Source organism: Ochotona princeps, chromosome 13 (assembly GCF_030435755.1).
Source record: "Ochotona princeps isolate mOchPri1 chromosome 13, mOchPri1.hap1, whole genome shotgun sequence".
Lineage (NCBI taxonomy): Eukaryota > Metazoa > Chordata > Mammalia > Lagomorpha > Ochotonidae > Ochotona > Ochotona princeps.
In genome coordinates, this window is record NC_080844.1 from 3,631,564 (window position 1) to 3,659,283 (window position 27,720).

At 46.3% G+C, this 27,720-nt stretch overlaps 2 pseudogenes; one reads left to right on the plus strand and one right to left on the minus strand.

Moving 5' to 3' along the window:
• The first annotated feature begins 12,123 nt into the window (after nucleotides 1-12,123).
• Nucleotides 12,124-26,950, plus strand: LOC101521778 (mortality factor 4-like protein 2; annotated as a pseudogene).
• A 23-nt stretch (nucleotides 26,951-26,973) lies between these two features.
• The window catches only part of LOC131481755 (mortality factor 4-like protein 2), a 44,891-nt pseudogene continuing 44,144 nt past the window's right edge, over nucleotides 26,974-27,720 (minus strand).

A 27,720-nucleotide genomic window follows, 5' to 3' on the forward strand; every position in this document is an offset into this window, starting at 1 on the left:
TCTACCTAGCTGACATAAATGTGACAAACCAGGGTCTTGAAAAGCTCCTTCCATTTAGGACACCTTATCACATTAGTACTCATCTGCGGACAGCAGGTCTCCAACAAGTGCAAACCACTATGGAGATGGACAGACAGAAAATAAAATGGAACAAATCCCAGGAAAGGGAAACTGAGGGTAAAGTCAAAGTTGGTAACGTCACACTATGGGAAAGGTCAAGACCTAGGAGGCCACAGAGTTCATGTTTCCACCTTCTCACCTGGTCAATACGCAATGCCCAAACAAGAACAGGACGGGCAGTCTGAACCACATTTCTCTCATCCTGCTCTTGCAAGAGGTTCTGAGCCCTTTAACATACCCAAATATCACACGTCAACAGCTAGTTGAATCTGGCATCATCCTTCACACGATTTATGGCTGCTGTCCCAATTCCTTGTGTGACATGCCTGCACAAGAGCATACTGCCAGTAGATGATTGGACAGGTTCAAGAATAAGATCTCCAGCATGACAGCATTTGGATGATAACACCAAATAGCTCAAATGGGCATGATGGGAAGAAGCAATCTTAAATGTAAGAATAATGTGGGGAATATTGTATACCCATCTTGTATATCCACACTGAGTACAAAAGAAACCTCACACGTCTAATTTTCCCATGGGCTAATCTACTCAGGGATTCCTGGTGTCCAGAACAAACATAATACATACTTAAATAAAACCATACATGGACTGAAACTCAGCAACCTATCCATACTTAACTTTACTTCACAGGTACAAAACCATCATAAAGTTTAAGTTGACAACACTGCAAGTAGACAGAGACTTTCAAAATGGCTGATCATTATCTAATGAACCCAACCAATAGATGAGGCCACACTCTGGTGTCCAGAGGGTCAGACCAGCTACAGATGTCCTGGAAGAACGCCACACCCAGCTTGTGAGTGCCCTACAATGTGGTACAACTGTGGGCCACTTCAAAAAGGGGTGGGGAAATGAGACAATGAGAACATCTTATCATGAAATTTCTTTTAAATGCTTTGAACAAAATAAAGATGCTACTAATCAAAAAACCAGTCATTAATCCTAAAAAGAAATTTCAACAGCAGAGAGCAGAACACATCACATCAAATCCCATTATCTCTGGCTCCCCATAAAGTGGTGACTATTCAAAGCAAGTAACAAAACAACTTACACTTTTGATGAGCTGGGTGCTGGTATAGGGAAATCATTGAAGACATCGTGCAGGCGACAATCCGTGAACTTCAGCTTCCCAGATAATCCCGTTCACCTGCTTCTTCATTTCATGTGTCCTAGACACGGTCTGCTGGAAAATTCCTGGAGAAACTGCAGGAGCTGTTTCCAAGGCAAGAACACACTGCATCAGGCGTTAGGAAAGGATCTGCTTTGTCTGCTGGATCCTACTCTGAGGGTTCCAAGATCTAGCGGTACTGGACGAGATACCAGGATAAGGTCAGTTTATGTTGGCCACAAGTGCCTGAAAGACTCTCACAGTGTTACATGTTGGGCATGCTACAGAACCTCTACTACCATTTATAAATGCTCTCCATGGGACACTAAGTCACCAACCTCAAATTCCTGGCTCCCACCAATCCTGTCCCCACACTTGGCACCTAAAGGTTGTTGCCCATGCCAAATTATCCTTGCCACACAGGGCATTAGGGTTCCTCTCCTCCCTCCAAACCTCCACTGGCCTCCATCCCATGCCTGTGTCCAGTGGCAATCACCAGAGTCAGATGCTCCTGCAGATCTCTAACATCAACTAGAGCCACCGCACACAGCATCCGACCCCTGTGCCTGCTCAGCTCTGAGGCATGACAGACAGAAGTGGAACTGAACCTGGTCGCAACAGCAGCCTGAGCCCAGCCTGCCCAGTCCCAGTGAGGTCCCTGTGCCCTGGCACGGCATCTCCAGTCCTTTCCCAGCCCTTTCAATCCACCATGGTGTCTGTCCACTTTTGTCATCTGTGCCACACAGCTCACGTGGGGTTCTGCGGGGCAGCACCATCCACTTGGATCCAGGGACTACAGTGCTCTGAAAACTGAGTCCCAGTGGCCAAGCTGTTCCTGAGGCATGATGCTGACATGCGACTCCAGCACACAGAAAACCAGGGCATTCCTGCCACTCCATCATCGTCCTGTGCGGGGAAAGACCATGGCCACCTGGGCCAAGCATATCTGGCCCCAGTGTAGTTTCTCCTGCCAGGCACAGTCCCTCTGCCCCAGTATGGCCTACTCACTTGAACCCAGATGCTCCAGCCCCAGCCAGGCTCCTCAACTTTTGCCATCCTGACCACCCAGCTCACCTGGGCGTTGCATGTGGCTGCACAGTCAATCCAGACTCAGGGACTACAGTGCTCATCAAATGGAAACCCTGCAGCCAAGCTGGTCCTTGGACCAGGCACTGGCACCCTGGTGACCCTGGCACACTCATGTCTGACAGATGTCCTATGAGGGAAAACCCGAGGGCACCTGGGTCCAGCCCCAATGCAGCCCTTCTGCCCAAGCCCAGATGCTCCACCCCAGCCGGGCCCCCTCCACTTTTATTGTCTGTGCCGGGCTCACCTGGGGATCCATGTGTCTGCATAGTCCTTTGGGGCCCAAGGCCCTTCAACCAAGCTCATCCTGGGGCATGACTCTGGTACCTGGACCTCAGTACCCATTACCCCACTGCATACAGAACACCTGGCATGCTCCTGATGCTCAGCAGGACATCCTGTTCAAGGAAAGACACGGTCATCTAAGCATTCCTTCTCCAGCCCCAACGAGTCTCTCCACGCAAGCCCAGCTCCTCTGGCCTAGCCAGGCCATCCACCCACCTGGTACCCTCCAGTGCAGCCTTGCCCCACCACACAGGCCCAGGCCCTCCACACAAGCCTGGCCCCCTCCACTTTTGCTATCTAGCCTCGAGACACCTGGGCCCCTGAGAAACTGTTTGTGCAGTCCCAGAAAGCCCAGCCAACGGTACACTGAGTCCCGGCAGCCAAGCTGGTCCATAGATGGGACTCCAACACCCACATAACCCCAGTACACTCCCATTCGATTTCTGTCCTGTTGGAGACAGACCATGGCCAGCATCAGTCTGCTCCCTCCATCCCTAGAGCAACCAATCCATCCCAGTAGGGATGCTAGCATAGCCCCCTTCACTTTGTCCATTCACATCATGTGATTCACTTGGGGATACACAGGGCTGCATGAACCATCTGGCCCCAGGTACCACAGTATTCTGGGTCCTGAGTCCTGGCAGCCAAGCTGGTCCTAGAGCTTAACCTCAGCCCTCACATGACTATTGTGCCCATGAAAACTCAGTGCACACCTGCCTGGTGGTTCTAGTTAGGGGAAACATCACAGCCACCTGGGTCCAACCTGTCCGGCCCTTTGTGGCCCCTCCACCTAGGCACAGACACACACCCCAACCAGGACCCTCTATCCCAGCACTGCCTCTGCACCCCAGCCCAAGCACCCTTCCAGTTTTGCCATCCCAGAAGCACAGCTTATTGAGGGTTCCAGAGAGCTATGCAGTTGTTTTGGTCCTAAGGACCTCCACGCTCAAGGAACTGAGCCTGGACTGCCACGCTGGTCCTAGAGCTCAACAGTGGGCCCAGACCTCAACACTGAAACAGCAGTCATGCAGCTCAACTGGGGATTCAAAGGGCTGTACAGCACTTCAGGTACCAAGGACCATAGAGTTCGGAAAACCACGTGGCAGCAGCCAAGCCAGAACTGGAGCTTGATCCCAGCGTCATGATGATCCCAGGACCCTCCTGCTCGAAGGTTGTCCTGCCAGGGAAATAACATGGCCTCCTAGATCCAGCCTGTCCAACCCAAGTGTGGCTGCTCCACTCCTTCATGCCCCAACATCTCAGCTCTGCCCCGGCGGGGCTCCTCCACTTCTATCTTCCCAAGCATGAAGCTTGCCCGGGGCTCGGCAGGGTTTCACAGTCCATCTGGGCCCAAGAAGCACAGAGCTCTAGGAACTGAATCCTGGCATCCAAGCTGGTCCTGAACATGACCTTGGTACTGAGAGACCCTGAAACATACAGAACCCTGTTTTTGGCACTCTGTCCTGTTCAGGAAAAGTCCATGGCTGCACGGGCCTATTATTTCCGGCCCCAATGCAGTCCCTTCTGTGAGGAACAGACCCTCAGTCCTAGCATGGTCCCTGTGGCTGAGCCTGGCTGCTCCATCCCCAGCCCAGCCACCCCAACACAAAGCAGCATCCCATGCCAGCCTGGCCCCTCTGGCCCTGCCCCTGCACCCCTCCACTTTATCCATTCTAGCCATACGGGTCACCTGGGGTTATGAGTGGCTGCATGCCCTCTCACGCACGCCCAAGGAACACAGCCTTCGTCAAACCAAAGTCCCAAAGAGCTCATTTGGAGACACTACCCCAATACCCATGTGACCCAGCCAGGTCCTCTAGCACAGCCCCTAAGCCCCTGAGAGGCCCCTCCACTTTCCCCAAATTGGCCATGGGCCTTACCTGCAGTTGCTCAGGTCTGAACAGTCTATCCCTGTCCAAAGACCTCTGTGCGCCAGGAATCAGGTCCTGACAGCCAAGCTGGTCCTGGGGCGTCAACCAGGCACCCACATGATGCCAGCCCCTCAACCCTGTCCCCGCCCCCTCACTCCAGCCCAGGGCCCCTCCACTTAGACCATTTTGAAGGCATGCTTCAGCAGCAGTTCCTCAGGGCTGCACAGTCCTCTCTGTGTTCTGGCAACTGACCACCAGCAGCCACACTGCTCCTGAGGTATGACCCTGGTGCCCATGGGACCCCAGTGACCACACGACCCTGTCTAGCCCCACTGCCCCAGCCAAGCCCCTGTAGCCCAACCCAGCCACATAGCTTACCTGGGATTCCACAGGACTGTGCTATCCATCAGGGTTCAAACACTACAGCACTTGAGAGCAGAAATCTGCAGCCAAACTGGTCCTGAAGCTTGACTCCGGCGGACTCCTGCTGCAAAGTCCTGTTGCAGAAACAATGTGGTACCTGAGTCCAGTCTGTCTAACCCCAAACTAGCCCTCCTGCCCAGTCCAGCACCTGAGTCCCAGACCACTTCCCCAACTTCTACCATCTCAGCCAGGCTACTCAACTCCTTTCAAGAGGCCTACATTGTCCGTCCCACCCCCAGGATCCCAGCACTCAAGAACCAAGTTACGACTGTTGCTGGTCCTGCACAAATGTGACCGAGAGCCCAAGTGCCCACATCCTACACATGACCTGGTGTGCCCCTGCCATACGGCCCTCCATTTGGGAAAAAAAACAGGAGCAGCCTGGACATGAATCAAAACACGCGCAAACACACACACACGCACACACACACACACACACACACACACACAAAATAACAACCACCACCACCTACGAAAAAGGAGCTGAGGTCCCAGTGGCGAGGCCTAGCAGCCAAAGTCCTTGCCTTGAACAGCGCCGGGATCCCATATGGGCTCCGGTTCTAATCCCAGCAGCTCCACTTCCCATCCAGCTCCCCGCTTGTGGCCTGGGAAAGCAGACGAGGACGGTCCAAAGCTTTGGGAACCTGCACCCGTGTGGGTGACCTGGAAGAGGTTCCTGGTTCCCAGCTTCGGATCAGTGCAGTACCGGCCGTAGCAGTCACTTGGGGAGTGAAGCTTCGGACGGAAGATCTTCCTCTCTGTCTCTTCTACTCTCTGTATATCTGACTTGGTAATAAAAACAAAAATAAATCTTAAAAAAAAAAAAAAAAAGAAAGAAAAAGGAGCTGAGGCTGAGGACACCGGTGACCTAGGGTTGCCAGGGCCAACCACTGCGCCTCAGCCAGGGCCCTCTGTCCCAGACTGTCCCAGCCACAACCCCTCCACCCCAGGCGGGAGCCCTCCATCCCATCCGGGAGTCCTCCAACCCGTCCCAGCCCAGGGACCCTCTGTCATAGCCAAGAGCTGTTCGCCCATAACCCAGTGACCCTGCGCTCCAGCCCAGTGGCCCTCCACTCCGGCCCAGTGATCCTCCACCCTGGCCAGGAGAACTCGGTCCCAGCAGAGAGCCCTCTACCCCAACCGGGAACCATCCACCTCAACCCAGTGACCCCACGCTCCACCCCAATAACCTTTCACCCTGGCTGAGAACCCTTCCACCCTGGCCAGAAGGCCCCCACCCTGGCCCGGTGCCCCTGCAGCCTTGCCAGGAGCCCCTCTACCCCGTGGCCCGGTGCACTTCCACCCTGGCCGGGAACCCCTCCACCCCAACCCGGTGCCCCTCTGTCCTAGCCTGGCCGGGAACCCCTCCACCCCAACCCGGTGCCCCTCTGTCCTAGCCAGGAGCCCCTCCACCCCGTACCGGTGCCACTCTGTCCTAGCTAGGAGCCCTGCACCCCAAGCAGGGGCCCCTCTGTCCTAGCCGGGAGCCCTCCACCCCGGCCCGGTGCCCCTCTGTCCTAGCCAGGAGCCCCTCCACCCTGGCCCGGCGCCCCTCTGTCCTAGCAGGGAGCCCTCCACCCTGGTCCGGTGCCCCTCTGTCCTAGCAGGGAGCCCTCCACCCCAACCCGGTGCCCCTCTGTCCTAGCCAGGAGCCCTCCACCCCAAGCCGGCGCGGTGCCCCTCTGTCCTAGCCGGGAACCCCTCCACGCCAACCCGGTGCCCCTCTGTCCTAGCCAGGAGCCCCTTCAACCCGGCCCGGTGCCCCTCTGTCCTACCCGGGAGCCCTCCACCCTGGCCCTGTACCCTTCTGTCCTAGCCGCGAGCCCCTCCACACCGGCCCGTCGCCCGTCCACACAGGCCCAGCGCCCTCCACCCCAACCCGGTGCCCCTCTGTCCTAGCCGGGAACCCCTCCACCCCAACCCGGTGCCCCTCTGTCCTAGCCGGGAACCCCTCCACCCCGGCCCGGTGCCCCTCTGTCCTAGCCAGGAGCCCCTCCACCCTGGCCCGGTGCCCCTCTGTCCTAGCCGCGAGCCCCTCCACCCCGGCCCGGGCCCTCACACTAACTATCCTGTCAGCGCCTTACCTGCGCTTCCATGCGTCCGCTCACCTCGGAGTCCTGGCGTCGAATGACTCCTGAGAGTGACCCTGACGCCAGCGTGACCCAAGCGTGTGCGTGACCCCGGCGCTCACGTGAGGACGTCACCTACGTGACCCCGGCGTGCTCGGCAATGGCCGTCCTCCAGTGCATCTGGAAGGGAAGAAGTGAGGCGCGCAAAACCCTAAGTCAGTGACAGAGGATCTTCCTCTGTCTGTCTAGATTTCCATTAAAAGTAAAATGTTTAAAAAGAAAAAAAAGGAAGAAAGTACGGCACTGGTCAGGAGCCAGTTCTTTTAAGGTTTTTTTTAAAGATTTATTTATTTTTATCACCAAGTCAGATATACAGAGAGGAGGTGAGACAGAGGAAGATCTTCCATGGGATGATTCACTCCCCAAGTGGCCGCAACAGCGTGACCCCAGCTGGTGCTGCGCCGATCCGAAGCCTGGATCCAGGAACTTCCTCCAAGTCTCACGTGTGGATGCATCTTTAAAAATAAAAGGTAATCCCGATGCACGGCACTGGTCAGCGGCCAGTCGGAAGGCCCCTGCCGCTTGGAAGGGTAGGAGATGGTGGGGCCTTCCCAGGACCAGGTCAGGGGAACTCGGGAGGGCGCCCGGCTGCTTGGACCAGTGGGAGGTGGGAGTGCCTTCCCTGGTCGGGGTTGGGGGACGCCTTCCCTGGCTGTGGTGGGGGGTGGGAGGGTGCTCAGAAGGGTAGGGTGTGGGGGAGCCTTCCGCAGCCCGTTTCTCGGGAACCCCCAGACTCCTGGAAGGGTAGGGGGTCAAGGCACCTTTTCTGGCCCAGGTCTGCAGCCCCTCTAGCAGGCCCAGCCACCTGAAGGGTTGGGTGGGGTCGTCTTTCCCTGCTGGGTCAAGGGAGCCTTCCCCAGGCCGGGTTGTGGCAGGGGGACCCCTAGGGCAGGTCCCCAGACTCCTGGAAGGGTGGGGGGTCGGGGCGCCTTCCACAGCCCTGGTTGGGAGTAGGGGATTGGGCGCCTTCCCTGGGCAGGGTCTGGGGTTCCCTTGCATGGTCCTCCTGCCATCTGCAAGGGTGGGGGTTGGGGGCAATCAATCTGATCCTTCCATGTACTGGGATCCCATATGGGAGGAAGTTCAAGTCCCGACTGTTCCACTTCAGACCCAGCTCCCTGCCTGTGGCCTGGGAAAGCAGTAGAGAAGGCCCGAAGTCTTGGGGCCCTGTACCCGTGTGGGCGACCCAGAAGAAACTCCTGGGTTTGGATGGACTCAACTGGTGCCATTCTGGCCATCTGAGGAGTGAACCAGCAAATGTAGAATCTTTCTCTGTCTCTCATTCTCTCTGTAAATCTGCTTTTCCAATAAAAATATTAAAAAATGCTAACCAAAATGCCCATCAACAGAGGATTGGATAAGAAAGCTATGGTTCATCTACTCCATGGAATACTACCCAGCTATTAAAAAAAAAACAAAATGCAGTTCTTTGTAGCCAAATGTGCCAAACTGGAAACCATAATGCTAAGGGAAATGAGCCAATCCCAAAAGGTTAAATACCACGTTTGCCTTAATTTAAGATGATATGATGTTATGTATAACATGTTATGTTATGAATGTTATATGTTGTGTATAAACTAAAATTGAAATGTAAGTGAGGTGGTCACAGAAGGTGGCTAGGAACTCGCATTTACTTTTAACATATTGGTTACTCATTACTATGTCAATTAATTCCATAATGATGTAAATTTTTGCTGATGGTATGTTGGAGCTTTCAATTGACTGGGATGATACTCTGCTGGCTCTGTCTTCAGACCAGAAAGGGTATACCTAAGAAGCCGTTGAATTTGACTGGACAATAAGATGCTGGACTCTATGTTTGGTATACGCTTGCAATGGGGGACTCTCAACTGAAGTTGAGCTGTGGTTATGCAACAATGTGGAGGAATCCACCATGGTGGGAGGGTTTGAGGAGGGGTGGGGAGAATCCATGTACCTATGAAACTGTGTCACATAATACAATGTAATTAATGAATTAAAAATAAATAAAATAAAATAAAATAAGCCTTTAAAAACTGTGGTATCTTAGCAGCTAAAGTCTTCATCTTGCACATGCCAGGATCCCAAATTCCTGCGAGTTCTTTTTTTTTTTTTAATTCTTTTATTTTAATAATCTTTACATTGTCACGTCAAGGGCTACAGGAAAGTGGGTAAAAGCATTGTTTCCATATTAACGTTATTTTTTTTTCTGTATCTGGGGAAGGGGAGAGATAAATGGAGAAGCCCCTCCCAGCCTCCGACCCATCCCCGGTCCCCAATGTGAGGCATACGCCAAGTGTCCTGATCATGCAGTTTTGAAAGTTCAACAGGTCTTGGACTTCAGGTGACATTAAGGATGGCAGGAATACAGGCATTTATCACTTATCCTATCCCAATCCTGGGAAACAAGGAGGAAGCTCCTGGCTCCTGTCTTCTGATCAGCTCAGCTCCAGCCATTAAGCCATTTGGGAAGTGAACTAGCAGATGAAAGAACTCTCTCTCTCTTTCTCTCTCTTGTTCTCTGTGTGTGTGTGTCCTCTACTTAACTCCTGTTTTTCATTGAATATTTGAAGAGTCGACTCTAATGATGTTATATTGGTGTTTTCCGTATAAGCAGATATTTGAAACAGAAGAATAAATTTTATGAATTGCCTATGTATATACATAATTTGTGCTCTTTGTACATTTATCTTTTTTAATTATTTTTAATTATATTGTTGACAATCTTTACATAGTTAATTATGGTAAAAAGGTTCAGGGGCAATAGGGAAGTGGGTAAGACTATTATGTCCATATTGTTTCCTTCTTGTATCTGAGGTAAAGGGGGATATTGAGGGAGAAGCCCCACCCAGTTTCCCACCCTCCCCAAGTCCTGGCTGTGGGGCATGCTCTGAGATCCTTGCTCAAGTGGTTTTAATAGTTCACCAGTTATGACTCGCTGCCATTTTCGCCACTCCTAGCTCGGTGAGGTCGTTGAAGAATCCACTGATTCATAGTCTTCATTTGCACAGTATTTCGCTGTGCGTGTTCTAATCATGGCAACCCTCTTCCCATTCAGTTCCATGCTTGTGGTCTGGGGAAATAGTACAGAATGACCCAAATCCCGGGACCCTGTAAATTTGTGGGAGACCTGGAAGAAGAACCTAGCTCCTGGCTTCAGGTCGGCACAGTGTGGCCATTGCGGACATTTGGGAAGTGATTCAATGGACAGAAAAATTTCCCTGTCTCTCCAATTCTGTTATCGGAGTTTCAAATTAGAATAAATAAATCTTTAAAAACATGTCTTTCCCGTGAGAAAAAATAGATGACAAAAATTATACACAGAATTTCTTTATTTGAAGTTAGAGCTGTGCACCTGTGTATCTATATATGTGCTTACCTATGAATTTATGCAAGTATGTATTCATGTAGGCATTGATCACATAGTTGTTTATGTATGTATGCAGTGTTTCTAAAGATATAGATAGATCTGTGTGTGTCTCTGTGTGTGTATACGTGATGTACCTGTTGGTGTGTGTCTTCATTAGGACTAGGGAGTGAGGGAGGGGGATTGAGTTCCCACATCCCCTGCTTCTCTCCCCAAATGGCAGACCAGGCTGAATCATTTCAGTTCACCCACTGGTGAATCTGAGCACCAGAACAGAGTGTGGGTCGAGCCAGGTTCGGTCATGACAAAAACCAGTGCGCAATACAGAATGCCAAGGTGACGTTACCTGTACTGGATGTGACCGCAGTGCCCAACCATCACATGTGAGAACCAGGAAGGGAGGAGGCGGAGCCGGCAGGGGGAATAGAGGGGGCGTTCCCCTGCTGGACAGCTGGACAGTGAGCTGGGATGGGGGCAGACCAGACCAAGCAGGGCTACAACACCTGTGGGCCTCATGTGGACTAGATCAGGGAAAAGCCAGGTTGGGCTCATTGTTCCGACTGGTGCAAACAAAAATTAGAGTGGGTGAGAGTTGGTAGGGCTTGGCCACAGCATCAGCTGGCAGAAGCTGGCACTAGGAGCTAATTTTGTCAAGTTAAACTGCAGAACCACCTGGAGAGTGCATAATGCGGGAGTGGGAGTGGCCTAGAAGGGAAACAGTGGGCTCCTCCCTCTTGGGTTACCACTTCCACTAGAGGGCAATAAAACCAGGGCAGGGGCAAGAGTGGCTAGATAGAAAGGCACCCAACAGCATCTGTGTAGGCTGCATAGTGGAGATGGTTAGATGGAACTAGCCTTTAATGCCTATTGACATGTATGAGAGCTGAATGGCATGTGGGAGAGACTGGACTAGTCTGCTACACATACTGGCAAACCAGGGTAGGGAGCGGGCCTGGTGGGGGTTATTGTGGGCCGCTCCAACTAGGCTGCAGCTCCCACTGGTTTATGTGAGGGCCGAGTATGTGCTGGGCAGTCAGACTGAACTGCAATACCCATTGGTTCCATTGGAAGATGGGGCTGGAAACAGAACCAACCCAGCAATTGCAACCACCAACTGATTGGGGCGATGGACTGCACCAGGACCTGTACTTCATAGTACATACAAAGATCTGGTATGGGATTACATCAGACAAAGTTTCTTTGGGGATTACCCCGACTGAACTGCCGGACTCAGAACCCTAACCATGAAAAGACAAAAGACAGAACAGCTCAATCAACCACCTCAGCTATGTGTTGGCAGTGAAAAACTGTGCAAATGGAGACTCTAAGATGGACTATGTCAATCAGTGGATTCTTCAATGACCTCATCGTGTTTGGAGTGGCAAGATTGGCAGCAATTCATAACTGTTGAACTATCAAAACCACTTGAGCAAGATCCTCAGAGCATGACCCACATCTGGGACCTGGAGTGGGTGGGAGACTGGGTGGGGCGTCTCCTTTAATGGTCCCCTTAACCCCAGATACATGAAGGAGACAATGTGGAAATAATAGTCTTACCCACTTTCCTCTAGCCCTTGAACCTTTTTACCCTAATTAACCATGTAAAGAATGTCAAAAATATAATAAAAAATATTTTAAAGAAAAAAAAAAGAAAATGGGTTTAACTATTACCCCAACTATGGCGGTTGTAAAAACGGCAGTGAACACACGTCAGCTCCGGGGAAGAACTGGATTCTCCTTTTAGATCACCACCAGAAAAGCTCAGGTTTCCTATACAGTAAGCATCAGGAACATGGTCCTGATTGCAGAACCAGTCCTGATTACAGAATCTTCACATGTGTCTCCTACTCCACTCTTACAGACCATCCCAGAAGATCTATAAAAATCAGGAAAAATCTAGGCATTCTTGAAAAGGAAAGAAGAAATATCTTTGGTTGTAATAAAAACGGGGTTGAATGAGTTCCAGAAAGCAGGGCTCTCAAGCTCGTGGAAACCAAGCTGCGGAAGAAAACTTCAAAAGGCCAACGAGAGGCAACATGCAGAGACGATCAGAGGTGCCTCCTCAGGAAAGAAGTCAACTGGCCAGCAGCTGAAGAATGCTGAACAAGCTCTGCCAGGAAGATGGGGGGATCATTTGGCTGAGAACCCCCCTTCTGGATCAATGAGGAAGACCAGAACAAGCAGAAGACCCCTGGAAACAGAAATGGCAGAAGCACCAGCCAAGCACCCCAGCTGCCGCCTAAGAAGAGGGCACGGGCTAATCCCACTGTCGAGAGTGAGGATGCATTCAAGAATCGAATGGAAGTTAAAGTAAAGATTCCTGAAGAGTGAAAACCATGGATTGTCGAGGACTGGGACTTGGTAACCAGGCAGAAGCAGCTGTCTCAACTCCCTGCTAAGAAGAATGTTGATGCAATTCTGGAAGAATATGCCAACTGCAAGAAGTCACAGGAAAACATCGATAACAAGGAGTATGTGGTTAATGAGGTGGAGGGAGGCATTAAGGAGTATTTCAACGTGATGTTGGGCACTCAACTGCTCTACAAGTTTGAGAGGCCCCAGTATGCCAAGATCTTGTTGGCCCACTCTGATGCAACAATGTCCCAGGTCTATGAGGCACCACACCCACTGAGATTGTTTGTGAGAACTGAAGCAATGCTGGCTTATAAGCCCCTTGATTAGAAGAGCCTTGCTCTGTTGTTGGGCTACTTGCATGATTTCCTAAAGTATCTGGCACAGAATTCTGCATCTTTGGAAGGATCAAGATGGCAGAATAGGGTAAGGACATGTTTAAACGGACGGAAAAACAGTTAATCAGGATGAAGCAGAGAGGACATATTTCAGGAAATAGGAAAGGACACAACAATAGCAGAGGAGTACCTGGAAACTGACAGACACAGGAAAGCAGTGGGCACAACAGTGTGGTGTTGCAGTGACTGATACTCCAGCGGCATTCAGCTAACAGCAATCTGAACTCCATCAGCAACCGGGTGGGAAGGGACTTGCACTGGGAGCTTGGGAGGAGAGCCCAAACAAAGAACTGTCCGTCCTGCTGGTCCGTTTGATCTGACCAGGAGCAGAGACAGAGCAGCAGATCCCAGACAGACAGTGGGAGAACAGGGTGGATTTCACAGCCCTGTCAGCCCCCTAGAGCCAAATTGTGTGCCATTTTGCGTAAGGAGGAAAAGGCAAGGGAAAGGACTGAGCACACACTGAGCTGGGAGTAAACTCATTTCTGACTCAGTGAACTGCAGCAACGTGGCATCCTACAGGTTCCACCCAACACAAGTCTGGGTAGCCCAAAGACCTGATGGCCAGCAGATCAAGAACTCTAGTAGTGGTACGTCAGGTGCCATTTTGTACACTGTGGCAATACCTTTAGGACTGCAGGGGACAACAGTGAACTGCGCATGTGCTGAGCTCATGAGAACTCACTGAGGTCCATGGATTGCACTGATCCCGCAGGAAGAAAATACTGACTGTGGCATTGTACGGGTCAAAACAGGTCCATGTGGCACCCAGACCTGACTCCAACAGATTCCGGCAAGATCAGTGCCACCACCAACCTAACGATATAGGACGCCTGGTGTCTCTCTAATCCTGGGACCTACTCCAATTGAAAGTGGGAGAAAGGTTGCAGAGACAACAGTGCAGCCTCAGCACGGTATCACAGGAGGTGGAGAGTGGTGAGCCAGGAGCTGGGGCTGTGGAGACCACGGTGGAAATCTAACATAAGAACCCAGACCTGGAACTCGCTGGAGGTTGTGGCACAAGTGGCTGCAAGCAAAGAGTTGTGTATCAATAGCAATAAGTAAAATCACATTGGGTGACAGAGCTTAGAAACCTGCCCCAAGGAGAAGACTCTGCTAACCAGAAGTACAATGACCAAGAGCAAAAGGAGAGACAAAAGCACAATGAATATTACCGAAAACTCCCCTGCAAAGGAGCAAAACCCTATGCCAATCTCAGAGTTAACTGACGAAGACATCGAGAAAATGGGGGACACAGAATTCATAAAACTCATTGTAAAGATTCTGATCAACAATGAGAAACACATACAAGAGTTCAAAGAATTTAAGGAAGCAATAAAGCAAGTCAAGGCTGATATACCAGAAATTAAGTACACAGTAGAGCAAATTAAAAGTACAGTGGAGAGTCTCCAAAATAGAATGAAGCAAGCAGAAGAAAGAATCTCAGAATTGGAAGGTATTTCCTGTTATCAGGGCCAAGCAAACAAAAAGCTGCAAGCAGAGCTGGATCACGCCAAAAAAAGTATTCAAGAATTGAAAGACACTATGAAGAGGCCAAATATAAGAGTTATCGGAGTCCCAGAAGGTGCAGAAAGAGAAGTTGAGTTTACAAAAGTATTTAATGAAATAATAAAGGAAAATTTCCCTAATCTGGAGAAAGAATGGGGAAACAAGATCCAGGAGGGGCACAGAACTCCCAACAGGCCTCATCAAAAGCGATCTTCACCAAGACACATGATCTTTAAGTTCTCTTCAATTGAACATAAGGAAAAGATCCTTAAATGTGCACATGAAAAAAATCAATTGACATATAAAGCAATGCCAATTAAACTCACGGGAAACTCTACAGGCAAGAAGAGAATGGAGTGACATATTCCAGATTCTAAAAGAAAAAAAAAATTGTGGCCCTAATAACATATCCAGCAAAGCTTTCTTATGTCTTTGAAAATGAAAGAAAATTCTTCTGCAGTAAAGAAAAGTTAAAAGAATTTGCCTCTTCCAAACCTGCCCTACAAATGATACTTCAAGATGTTCTCTTGACAGAGAAGAAGAATAGCACCAAACAAAACCAAAGGCCAATGCGAGGAACACCCCAATAAAATGACAACAGAAGACTAAACCAATGAACAACCCATTCCTAAAAGGACAGGACCAAAGTACCATCCATACATCTTAACCCTGAATGTAAATGGCTTAAGCTCAATCAAACGTCCTAGATTAGTAGACTGGATTAAAAAACAAAACCCATCTGTTTATTGTCTGGAGGAAACACACTTCAACAAAGATCAGCGGAAACTATATCACATGTGTTTTGTTGTTTTCTGTTGGCTTCATCTCTTCAAAACACTTTCTTCTGATTAAATCATTCAATGACTCGTAGATCATGCAGTGGCATCATTTTCTTCAAGAAGGTTCTTGATTTTCATTTCTTCAGCTACACGTTAGTCATTTAATAGCATGTTAATTTAACTTCATGGTGTTGTTCTTTTTTCTCCTGGATGTTGATTTTTTTGTGTGGCTCTTCATTTTAGGGGATGTATAACTGTGTAACGGAAACTGTCATATCTAGTAACATGTCATTTAACTTCATGGCATTGTAAATTTCTATTTTTCTTCCTATTGTTGATTTTGTATTATGACTTTTCATTTAAGGGGATGTACAGTAGCTATGAAATGGAGACTAACATCCAGATGTGAGGATGCAGTGTGGTATGCATTTCTGCTTCCAGACAAAGATGGACTTATAATGAAACTGTTTACTATATCTTGACAATAGGATGCTGGACTCTCTGCCATTGTCCATGCCCACAATGATGGACATATGACTGAGTATGAAGAACTATATGTTAGCAATGATATAGAGGAACTAGGTGGGGGGGAGGGAATTGGGGAGGGGATAAGGGAATATGGAGCTGTATCAAAAAATGATACCAATAATAATAATAAAATGTAAAAAAAAATAAAACAGGGAGGTCTTTAAAAAAACAGATTGAAAAAATCTTTGTAGACTTCAACACAAATCAGGGACTAACATCTAGTATTTACAAAGAATATCAAAGGGCCTAATATCTAGGATTTATAAAGAACTTCAGAAACTCAGTGACAGCAAAACAAACTCTTAAGTAATGGGCCAAGGAAATGAGCATTTTTTCAAGAGAACAAACTTAAACGGCTAGTAAACATGACAAAAGGCTCAGGCTTTCAAGCTATTAGGGAACTGCAAATAAAAAGCATTCTGAGGTTACCCTAATTCCAGTGAGAATGGTCTATCTCCATAAATCTGCTAACAATATGTGCTGACATGGATGTGGGGAAAAGGTACCCAACTCTATGTTGGTGGGAGTGTAGGCTAGTGTAGGCACCGTGGAAGTCAGTGTGGTAAGTAAGATGACTGAAAACTGATCTACCATATACCCAGCTATCTAACATACACTAGAGCAAATCAACTTAATTGATATCTACACAGCGTTCCATCCGAGAGATTGAGAGTATACTTTTTTCACCAGTATATGAATTTTTTTTCCTGCACTAATCATGTTACAAGGCCACAAATCAAGCCACAGCATTTTTTTTAAAAAAACTAAATTATACCATGCATCTTCCCAGCCCACCATGGAGTAAAACTAGAGACCAATAAGTCAGAATACCCCAGAAGACAGGTAAATACATGGAAATTGAATGATACGTGAGCTAAATGAGCTAGAAAGACAACAGTAAAACAATCCCAAGATTAAAAGGAAAAAAGAAAGAACCAAATAAGGAAGGAAACAAACCCAAGTGAGACCAAAAGAACAATACAAAAGATCAATGAAACAAAGAGCTGATTCTTTCAGGAAATCAACAAAATAGATGCTGCACTAACTCAACTAATCAAAAAAGGAGGGAGAAGATATGCATCAATAGCATCAGAGACAAAAAAGGAAATAGAACAACAAATACCTCAGATACACAGAGAATTATTGGGAACTATTGCAAGCAACTACATATGAACAAATCAGAAGACCAAGAAGAAATGGATACTTTTTGGACACAAAAATTGAATCAAGAAGCAGCTAACAATCTAAATACACCTATAACAGAACTGAGATTGAATTGGTAATTAAAGCCCTCCCGAACAAGAAAAGCCTGGGACCAGGTGGCTTCACTGTTGAATTCTATCAAATATTACAAGAACTTACCCCAATTCTCCACAAGCTTTTCCAAACAACAGAAAAGGAGGCAATCCTTTCCAACTCTTTCTATGAAGCCAATGTCACCCACCTTAATATCAAAGCCACACAGAGACACAACAGAGAAACAAAACCATAGACCAATATCCTTGGTGAACACAGACACAAAGATTCTCTGCAAAATACTAGCCAACAGGATCCAACAGTACATCTGGCAGATCAACTCACCCACACCAGGTATGCAGGGATGGTTCAACATTTACAGATCATTAATAGAACTCACCGCATCAGTAAACTGAAAAGGAAAAACCACATGATCATCTCAATGGATGCAGAGAAGGTGTTAGATAAAATTCAACACCACTTCATGCTGAAAGCCTGAAGCAAGATAGGCACAGAAGGAACATTCTACAACACAAAACAGTTTATGAAAAAACCAATGCCAGCATCATATTAAACATGGAAAGGCTGGAAACCTTACTAAGATCTAGTACATCTAAGCCATGGAATATTACTAAGATCTAGAACTAAACAAGGATGTTGACTTTTACTACTGCTGTTCAATATAATATTGGAAGACCTTGCCAGAGTTATTAGGCAAGAAAATGATATTAAAGGAATCCAAATTGGAAATGAGGAATTAAAATTATCCCTACGTGCAGATGACATCATCATCTCCAGAGGAGAACCAAAAGATTCAATCAAGAGTCTATTGGAACTTATAAGAGACTTCAGCAGAGTAGCAGGATAAAAAAATCAATGAACATAAATCAATGGCGCTATGTGCACCAGCAATTCCATGGCTGAGAAAGAAATTCAAAGTACAGCCCTTTTTAAAATAGTGGAAAGTAACCTTAAATGCCTAGGAATTAATTTAGCCAAAATGTAGACTTCTATGATTAAAAACTGTAAAATATCAGAAAAAGAAATAGAGGAAGACAATAAAAAATGGAGAAACTTCCCATGTTCCTGGATCAGAAGGATCTTAATCATCAAAATGTGCATTTTAAGAAAAGTAACATTCACATTCCAATTACACTCCAATTAAAATTCCAACAGCATTCTTCTCCGAAACAGAAGAGAAGATACAAAAGCTCATCTGGGAACACAAGAGACCATGCATAGCTTAAGCGATCCTGAAGAAAAACCAAGTTGGAAGAATTTCAATTCCAGACCTCAAGACATACTACAGAGCAGTGGTCATCAAAACAGTCTGGTACTGGTAAAGAAACAGAGAAGAAGAACAATGGAACAGAATAGAAACACCAGAATGGAGTCCACACATGTATAGTCAACTAATCTTTGACAAGAAAACTGAAAACAACCCAGGAAAAAGGTTTAAATCTTTAACAAATGCTGTTGGGACAATTGGATAGCAGTCTGCAGAAGTACAAAGCAAGACCCACACCTGTCACCTTATACAATATAAATCAGCTCTAAATGGTTCAAGCACCTAAATCTGCACCCAGAAACTATCAAGTTATCGGAAGAAAACATAGGAATCACTCTCCAAGATATAGGAATGGAGAAAGACTTCTTGGAAAAGACAATCAAAGCACAGTGAGTCAAAGACAAAATACACAAATGGGACTACATCAAACAGTCTATGTACAACAAAGGAAACTACTACAAAGTGAAGTAAGCAAAAGAATGGGAGAAAATCATTGCACACTACAAAAGTGATAAGGGACTAATATACAGGATCTACAAGGAGCTTCAGAAACCCAGTCACAGGTACACAAACAAACAAGCAAACAAACAAACCGGTGAATACATGGCCAAAAGAAATGAACAGACATTTTCAAAAGAACAAATTCAAATGGCTGACAGACATATGAAAAGATGCTCAGGCTCCTTAGCTGTTGGGGAGACACAAATGAAATCCACTTTGAGGTACCACCTAACTCCAATCAGACTGGCCTACATTCAGAATTCTAGTAACATCACCTGCTGGCATGATGTGGGGAGAAAGGCACCCTCCTTTACTTCTGGTGGGAGTATAGGTTAGTACAACCCCTATGGAAATCAGTACAGAGAGTGACTGGAGAACTCCAAATAAACTTGTCAGATGAACTAGCTATACCGCTCCTAGGAATATATCCAAACGAAATGAAATCTGCATATGAGAAGGGGATCTGTAATCCTTTATTTCCAGCAGTACAAGCTACAATGGCAAAGACATGGAAACAACCCAGATGCCCATCCAAAGAGGAGTGGGTAAAGAAATGTGGTACATCTAATCCATGGAATACTACTCAGCCATTAAAAGGAATGAACTTACTCAATTTGCAACCAAATGATCCCAACTAGTGACCATCATGCTCAGTGAAGCAAGTCAACCCCAAAAGGACAAATACATTATGTTCTCTCTGATATAAGGCAAACTTCATGCAGATTGTAAGATCAATAACCCTTCAATATTGTTTGTGCTGCAATCCATGGGTTTTGATATTATGTTTATTTTCACTTCTTCAAAATAGTTTTTCTCTTATTGAAATCTTCACCGTCTCATGGATCACACAGTAGTATCATCTTCTCCAAAAAGCTTTCCTGTTTTCTTTCTCATTTCTACATTGATGCACTGGTTATTCAGTAATAAGTTAGTTAACTTCGTGGTGCTATAAATCTTTTGTTTTATTATTATTCCTATTGTTTTCTTTCATAGCTTCTCATTTAAGCGAATGTATAGAACTGTGTAATAGAGATTATCGTGTTCAGTTGTGAAGATATAATGCAGGATGCATCTCTTTTTCCAAATCAAAGATGGACTCCCATTGAAGCTGTTGGATATATTGAGAAAATCATGCTGGACTTTCTGCCAGTCTGTGCTAGCAATGTCAAGATACAATTAAACAACAATGATGGACTTATGGTTGCTTATGAAGTACTATACTATTGTAATAATATGGGAGAGGAAAAGAAGATGGGCAACTACAGCAGGCCTAATAACCAAGGGTGCAGAAGGAAGGGGATGGGATTCAGTGGAGGAGGGGGCAGAAAGAGGAGAATTGTCGGGAAAGCTGTCCAAAACACCCAGGAGTTGACCAGACTGAGGCAGGTGGCATGCAGCGGAGAGATACACATGAAAGCCTCTCAAGACTGCAAGCTGTATCTGCAGCACAACAGGGTGAAGGCAGACACCATCCAGAGGAACCAGGGACTCAAGCAAAATTTGGTGTCACAAATCGATCTATGGAAAACCCTGAGGGTGCCTGCCCAGGTGGAGAAAGGCAGGATGACCCTTGGGGCAAAATATGCGTGAAGGGGGGCCAGAGTAAAATGATACTAATGATGATGTAGATAATTTAAAAAAAATTCACATCATCTGGGCCCAGCAAAGTGACCTAGTGACTAAAGGCCTCACTTTGAACACTCCGAGATCCCATATGGGCACAGGTTCTAATCCTGGTGACCCCACTTCCCACCCAGCTCCCTGCTGGTGGCCTGGGAAAGCAGTTGAAAAAGGCCCAAAGCCTTGGGACCCTGCACACCATGGGAGACCCAGAAGAAGTTCATGGCTCTTGGCTTCAGATTGGCTTAGCACCAGCCATTGTGGTGACTTGGGGCGTGAACCATTGGAGGAGAGATCCTCCTCTCTGTCTCTCATCCTCTCTCTATATATCTGACTTTGCAATAAAAAATAAATCAATCTTCAAAAAATAAAAAAAATAAAAATCACATCATCACAGAAATAAAACAGGACCAAAATGACATAGCAGGGTTAAAAAGCACAGTACAAAGGCTGACCAACAGAATGAATGCTGCAGAAGACAGAATATCAGAAACAGAAGACTACCAAAACAAGAACACACAACTCACTAAGCATCTGGAAGAAAATCTGAACAGAGCCATAAATGTATACAACAACTGAACAATGCCATTAAAAATTCAAATATTAGAATTATAGGTCTTCCTGAAGAAGTGGAAAGAGAGACAGCATTGCAGGAGGTATTCAATGAACTTATAAAGGAGAACTTCCAAAACACCGAGATCATTAAGGCAACCCAAATCCAGAAAGGACATAGAACCCCAGATTCAACCCAAAAAGAACCTCACTCAGACATGTTGTCTTAAAGCTCCCCTCCAACAATTACAAGTAAAGAATTCTGAAACAAGCACGAAGACAAGACTATAGCTAGAGGAAAACCAATCAGAATCACTGCCGTCTTCTCATAAGGGACCCTTCAAGCAAGAGGAGAATGGAGTAACATTTTTCAAATCCTGAAACAGAACAACTGTCAACCAAGAACAATGTACTCAGTGAAGAACATTACTCTTCAGCGACACATTAGTCATTCAGTAGCATGTTATTTAGCTTCTCGGTGTTGTTAATTTCTTTTTTCTTCCTGTTGTTGATTTTGCTGTGTGTCTTTTCATTTAATGGGCTGTATAGTAGCTCTGTAACACAGACTGTCATCCCTAGTAACATGATAACTTCATGGCATTGTAAATTTCTATTTTTCTTCCTATTGTTGATTTTGTACTGTGACTTTATATTTAAGGGGATGTTCAGTAACTGTGAAATGGAGAATAACATATCCAGATGTGAGGATACAATGTAGTATGCATCTCTACCTCAAGACAAAGATGGAATTACAATGAAACTGTTTACTATATCTTGAAAATAAAATGCTAGACTCTACCATTGTCCATGCCTGCAATGGTGACATATGACTGTGTATGAAGAACTCTACTTTCGTAATGATATAGAGGAATAAGGTGGGGGGGAGGGAAGCTGGGGAGGAGGATAGGGGAAATCCTTGGAGCCTCTTTAACTGTATCATAAAATAATAATAATAATAATAATAATAATACATTTAAAAAGATAATAATGTGTTGCAAGAATAAGGAAGAATAATGTTCCACTTCCCATCAAGCTCCCTGCTTGTGTTCTGGAAAGCAGTCTAGGATGGTCCAAGTCCTTGGGCCCTGGCACCAGTGTGGGAAGTCCAAAGAAGCTTTTAGCTCCTGACTCCAGATCAGCTCAGCTCTAGCCACTGCGGCTACTTGGGGAGTGAACCAATGGATGAAAGATTTTTCTCTATTTCTCTCTGTAAATCTGATTTGCCTTTCCAATAAAAATAAACAATTTTTAGATTATTATTTTACTTTAAGGTTGAAACATTCAGAGATAAGAGTAGGAGGGGAGACAGACAGATCTTTCATCCACTGGATCACTTCCCAACAGTCCCAATAGCCAGAGCTGTGCCAGTCTGAAGCTGGGACTCCAAAGAGGGTCCAAGTGCCCAAGGACTTGGGCCATCCTCCACTGCTTTCTCAGATCATGTATAGAGAGTTGAGTTGGAACTGCAGCATCCACGATACAAACCAGTGCCCATCTGGGATGAGGATTAGCTTGTTACACTGCCATACCAGCCCCATTAATGCAACCTTGAAAATCAACTCACTAAGGTGTGAAAGGCCATGCATGAATGATGGATGCACAGTTTTTTTTGTCAGAATTCATACTTAACCACTACATATTCATGCTTTTCTGGATTTTGGATGTTATTATTCACTTAATTTTTAACAATTATTCTTTAATTCTATGTTTAATTTTATCTTTAATTCATTTGTATACTCTTTCTTTGAAATTCTGGGTTTAACATACTATTTATCATTTTTCTACCTGCAAGATTATTAAAATTACTACTGTAAATTATTAAAGGAAATGATTTACCTAAAGTTTCTCCTCATGTCTCCTAATCGCATCAATGAAACAAATTTAGAAAAGCACCACCACATGAGCACATAGGAATCACTTTCCCCAAGCCACAAAGTTGGGACAACACAAGCAAATCCACAGTATGGTCCTTTTCAGCACCCATTCTCTACCACCTGCTTCATAACAGAACCTGGATTTGGATCTGACCCTTGACTGGCTCTCCATGATTAATCTCTGGCTAATGAGACATAAAGAGGTAACCTGCAGGGAGCTTGAAAGTTTCTCTCTCTCTCTAGCTATCTCTATCTATCTATATAAATACATGCATAAGTATTTATATTTCTACATATATATAGATAGATCAAAAATATAGTTGGAAAAAATATATATATATAGTTGGAAAGTCAGATTTACAGAGAGAGAGGGAAAGATCTTCCATATGCTAGTTCACTAAGCAAATGGCCACAAAGCCAAAGTTCAACTGATCCAAAGCCAGGAGCCAGGAGCCTCCCGAGTGCAGGATCCCAATGCTTTGGGCCATCCTCGACTGCTTTCCCAGGCCACAAGCAGGGAGACAAAGGGGACCTAACTGTTGCATCTAGGACATCTAAGCCAGCACCCATAGGGGATGCAGACATTTAAAAGTAAAGGATTAACCAATTGAGGCACAATGCCAGGTCCTGGAAGTTCTCTTAAGAGAGAATCAGCCTGCTTGCTTTCTTCAAATTTACTTTCACTTCCTCTTGGAATCTTGGAACGAGTAAATTCCAACAAGAACATAAGCTACCATATTCCATCATGGGAGAATATGTTAAGAACATCAAAGCTACAAAGGCAAGGAAATGAAAACCCCACTCTCGGTGTAATGAAGCTGCTTCACTGGAGGAAGTAAACAGAGAAGCAGGAGTGCAATTTGGAGCTTCAGTCATTGTCCGAGCAAGACATGATGGTTTTGCCTGGTGCTGATGGCAGAGATTTATGCAATATTCTAGCACTGGAGTTTAAAGGATGTTATGATTGGTTGGATACTGACCAAAAGCAATAAAGAACTAACATGAATCCCGATTTTGGGAGCCCTGATTTTCAGAGTCTGTGCAGGGTATTACAGAATACTGAGTAGGGCCCGACGGCATGGCCTAGCGGCCAAGGTCCTTGCCTTGAACACCCCGGGATCCCATATGACCGTCCGTTCTAATCCCGGCAGCTCCACCTCCCATCCAGCTCCCTGCTTGTGGCCTGGGAAAGCAGTCGAGGACGGCCCAAAGCTTTGGGACACTGCACCCGTGTGGGAGACCTGGAAGAGGTTCCTGGTTCCCGGCATGGGATCAGCGCGCACCGGCCCATTGCGGCTCACTTGGGGAGTGAATCATCGGACAGAAGATCTTCCTCTCTGTCTCTCCTCCTCTCTGTATATATGACTTTGTAATCAAATAAATAAACCTTAAAAAAAAAAAAAGAATACTGAGTAGATACTGTTTCTATTCTGAGAGTTTTAATGGCAGCTGGTTACAGCAGCCTAACACCCATGAAATAAAACCAACAGAAGATGTAACAGATACAAAGAAGTGCATCATTCAGACTATAGGCTCCAAGAAGGGAGAAACCTCAAACAACAAGGGTTTTCCCCTTTTGTGAAGAACACGGAAGACACAGGACCCAAGCCAGCCTTGACAAACCGTCACTGGCATTCAGCAGAGAGGGGCCCACATGAGCACAGGTGCAGAGGAGGAAAGCACAGCGGGGTCCACCCCAAAGAAGGCAAGCAAGTGACTCAACAGCAATGATGGCACCAATGCACTTGGCTGTGGCTTTACTGGACAGGCTTTTAAAGGACTGGTGCTGAAACAGAGACATCAATGAGGTAACAGCCTCATTCCCATGTGGTAATCCTTGTTTACATCCTTTGTGGAAGGGTCAAAAGTCCTTGAAGCCAAATGAAGAGAGATACTCAGGCCTGGGGGTCAGTGGCTTCAGAGCCCACAGCAGAAAAGGCCTGAGCTCAAAGTCCATCTTGAATGCTCCCTGGTAGGATAAATCTGCATCAGTCACTCATCTTCTCTGGTCCTCAGCTGCTATACAGTAGAGGACAATGGCATCTCCCATGAGGGGTAACTGAACACCCAAGAAAGGCTTAGCACAGTGCCTAGGCTAGGATACAAACCCTCTGTGCTATGATTTAAAAAACGAGTTCCTTCTAGAATATCCTGTAAATTTTTGTCACAGTTTGTACATACTTGAGGGCTACTGCAGTGGTCTCCTTGTCGTTTTGTTTTCGCAGATTTTTAAATACACAAGCAAACCTGTGTTCCCCTATTCTATAGCTCCAGGGTGACCTAATGAGCTCCCTGAAAAGATGGTTCGCAGGCCTGACCCTGTCAGGCAGGCTTGTCCTCATCCATCAAGGCCACAGACGAAGCAGAGCCATGCTGAGGGTCCCCCTATCCCTAGCCCCACCCTACAGAGGCAATAAGCCACCCTCAACCAAGATATTTATACTTAAATATAGAACTGGCATGCCTACCAAGTCTCTCATCATTCACCCAGCACTTCCTTCTTTAACCTAAAATACCCATGGAGCTGGCAGTAGGCAGTGGGCAAAGAGGACAGTGGGGTGTGGGAAGTTCAACACAATTCCCCAGTCCTACCGTTCTGGATGGCATGTTTGTTGGATCCTTTCCAAATGCAAACACACATATCTTCTTTTTCAGATTTATTTATTTATTATTGCAAAGGCAGATATACAGAGAGGAGATACAGAGAAAAACCTTCCATCACTGGTTTCTCCCCTAAGTGGCCACAACGACTGGAGCTAAGCTGATCTGAAGCCAGGAGCTTCTTCCAGGTCTCCCATGTGAAAGCAGGGTCCCAAGGTGTTGGGCCATCCTTGACTGTTTTCCCGGGCCACAAGCAATAAGCTGCATGGAAAGTGCAGCAGCCAGGATTAAATCCAGTGCCCCTATGGATCCTGGCATGTGCAAAGAGAGGACTTTAGCGAGTATAATGCGCCGGGTCACAGATACACATTTCTTAACACCCAGCTTTGAGATTCCAGGAGCATATGTCCCACAGAGTAGATATGAACACAGGGCTACCTTAATGTTAATCTCTGTTGAACATGGTTCCTGGGCTGAGTTTATTTTCACACATTCCTTCTCTGTGTGACTTCTCCCTTCCCTACAATGTCACTGTTTAGCCTGGAATTTCACAATACAAAAATGAAAAAATACCCAATACTAATTATCTCCTGCAGGATCATAAAAAGAACATTAAAAAAATGTAGTAGGGCCCAGTGGAATAGTGTTGTGGCTAAATATTTGCCTTGCACATGCTGGGATTCCATATGGATGCTGGCTCATGTTTTGGCTGCTCCATTTCCCACCAAGCTCCCTGCTTGTGGCCTGGGAAAGCACTCAAGGACAGTCCAAAGCCTTGGGACCCTGCACTCGCAACACAGACCTGGAAGAAGCTCCTGGCTCCTGATTGGCTCAGCTCTAGCTGCAGCCACTTGCAGAGTGAACCAACAGACAGAAAATCTTTCTGTATCTCCTTCTCTATATAAATATGCCTTTCCAATAAAACTGAATAAAATATTTTTTAATGTGGTAAATGTCAGTGGCAATCATTACCATGCCCGCATCATCAGAAAATGAAATGCAACACACCAAAGCAATGAAGGATTAAAAGCAAGCCCACCACCATTAGTCATACACATATTTGTATATTTGCATGAATGCAGATTTCATGGTAATAATGAGGTTGTCTTTAATTTGGACTGGATGAAGATGCCAGGTGTGCATGCAGGAGTAGCACACACTCCCTGGCACCTCTTCCATGCCTTTGATTTCTCAAACCTCTGTCACACCCACTCTTTCAGGTGTGCATCCCTAACAGCCTCACCAAAAGGCAGCTGTCAATCACAATGCACCCAAGAAGGAAGAGTGAAAGAAAAGGCAAAGATGTGACTTTCCTGGATTAACCTCAGGAGCCAGATACCTGAGGCTAGAACACAAGTCCCTTAGTCCTGGGGCTCTCAATCTCCTGAGGATTCTTTCCCGGGCACTCTGACAAGGTCTCCTAGGTGTATGGAAAGGTAACGGTGAAAACAGCACAAGGCAAAATGGAAAGTCAATCTGGGTTCTTTCCCAAGACTGAGGGAAAGACACAGATGCTATCCTGCAGTGGCTGGTGTGAAAACCAGGAAAAGCCAAACTCTCTGGACAGCTTCCTCTAACAAGGCTGCCGATATCTTCATACAGGTAGAAGGCCTGGAGCAGGTGCACAAGGTAGGGTGAGACACGCAGAAAGGGCACCAGCCAATGTGCAACCCAGATCAATGTGTTACTTCATTCATATTAAGTAAGATGACAGATTGATTCCAAAGTGACAAAGTCAAAAATAAACCTGGGTTCCTGCCATCAATTGTCCAATGTATGATTTTAATACACTGAAGGAAACTCCATGTATGCTATTAACTATTGACAGATACTTACACTTAGGAGAAGATAAGCTAAAGATATTAACCTGAATAATCAACTAGATGTAGCAGCAGAAATGCTTGGCTGTTGAATTAATTTCCTAACTGGTCTCCCTTGAAACCCAGAGCAGTCTGCATTAGGCCTTCACATTCAATCTATACATGAAAATGTGGATATCTGTTTATCTAGGTGAATGGGCCAAGCCATCACTGGTCTCAACTCTCCCTGACATGGCTTGGCCCATGGACCTAGAAAAAATAATCCACGTTTT